Below are 1,945 nucleotides of genomic sequence, written 5' to 3' on the forward strand. Positions count from 1 at the left end.
ACAAAAATTAGATAATTGAGGAGCTAAAACATAAGCTGGTTTGTTGGGTCATAAGCTTGGGAATCAATTAGCATGTCACGGAAATACCAAACTATGAAAAAGATTATTGTCTAATTATATAATTAATATGTGCTAAAGTATTTTTGGAAGAGAATGTTAGCTGTATTAAAAAAAAAAAAAAAAAAAAAAACAAAATTTAGAAAACGCACTACAAATCATTCATCCGTTGTAGTCTAGTTGGTTAGGATATTCGGCTCTCACCCGAAAGACCCGGGTTCAAGTCCCGGCAACGGAAATATATAATTTTTTGAAAATTACGTTCATAACGATATTTTATCAGCTTAAAAGTAAACTAATATTCATTTTAAAAATAATGTCCTAACAATTTTTAAAAAGGTAAACCTCTCTGACGCTCTAAGATTTAGTCCCAAAAAATTTTATTTGTTTGCGTGTTTGTTTGTTTAGGTGGTCCGCAACAACATGCATAAGCTCGAAAACAGCAAGGACATCGGCATCAGCTACAAAAGTTGAATTTCTGATGAACTCTGATTAGTAACAAAGCGAGATGAATATTTCTAATCAGTTTGAAGAAAAATAGAGGGAAAAAAAAAGGAGGTTCGACATCTCATTTTCCATATTGGCATAGAATTCTCTTTGTTGACTCCAAATATAAGGTTTCATGGTCACAACCACCTTCTTTGTTTCATGAAAATTGCACATTCAAGGTTATAAGTTGACTGCAATACTTATGATACCTGTTGTAAGCGATATTCAATTTCTTCCAATGAACTTAGTTATATCAAACCTTTTGTATTTCGTTGTGTGGATTATAATATATATATCCATGAGTTATGTGGTCCATTGCCATGCACAATTAAACATGAATGTCATCTTCATCCCCTAATTCTTGTCGATTCAATCATCGAAGATGATTCATATGAATCTTAGAGATCTTTGTGAAGCTGAAAGATATTATAGAATTTCTGTTCGTTATTGTGCAGAGTGAAAATTTATAGCTCATGTACATTGCTTAATTTCCGAGGTATGTGCTTGCATCTAGAAAGTAAGATTAATTATTCCTACTATATTTAATTGTCTTTTTCTCTCTTAGTTTTATGTATTGAATTCGTGCCATACAGACTGTGGCATTTAATTTCAATATAGCAATACACTTGATAGGGCTAAGAAAACGATGATACGTATACTCTTGCATATGGAAACTGGCCATAGAAGTGGAACAAAAATATGTAATGCTAAACTTTGGAAAAACAGGGCAAAACAGGGGAACAAGAAGAAGCTGTGGAGGGCAAAAAATTCTTCACCTTGAAGGATATAGTAAATTAAATTACCAAAAAACCACCCAAAAAAAAAAAAATACTAGATTTACATTTCAATTGGGATACATCCTTCCAAGATCATCGAAATGAAGAATTTGAAGACATAATGTGCGAATTTGAACATCAAGACTTTGATGATGCTGATAGCAATGAAGAACTTCAGCAATATACTTATAAGGACTTCCAAGACCTTATTTTAACCTTCATAGTTCACATTTAAGGGAAAGGTTGCAACTAAAATATCGTGATTTAGCTTCTTCTTTTTTTTTTTCTTTTTTCTTTTTTTGGAGAAATAGTGATTTAGCATGTTATATGATACCTTGGACGTTGGCTCCTATTATGAAAGACTTGCTTAATAGGTATGGAGATATTAACGGTATGTCAGAACTAAAAACAAGAAATGAAGAGCATTTCCTCCTAATTTCTATATCTAGCCACTGATGGCATGTTAAGAACTAGAATAGTAAATGTCATTGAAGATGTTCTTAAAGATTGGTATAGCTACTTACGTTATGTAAGAGACAGAGGCTTTAAAATCGAGTTTGTATTTGTCCCATTGAAAGAAGTTGTTCGAGTTTATTTTGGTCTTCAAGCAAGCAGATACGAAA

At 32.2% G+C, this 1,945-nt stretch overlaps 1 non-coding gene across 1 annotated transcript; it reads left to right on the forward strand.

Annotated features, from left to right (window-relative positions):
- Positions 1-222: 222 nt before the first annotated feature.
- On the forward strand, positions 223-295 carry TRNAE-CUC (transfer RNA glutamic acid (anticodon CUC)). The gene has a single exon. It is a non-coding gene; the product is annotated as a tRNA-Glu (tRNA).
- The last annotated feature ends 1,650 nt before the right edge of the window (positions 296-1,945 follow it).

This window comes from Ziziphus jujuba, chromosome 9, assembly GCF_031755915.1.
Source record: "Ziziphus jujuba cultivar Dongzao chromosome 9, ASM3175591v1".
NCBI lineage: Eukaryota > Viridiplantae > Streptophyta > Magnoliopsida > Rosales > Rhamnaceae > Ziziphus > Ziziphus jujuba.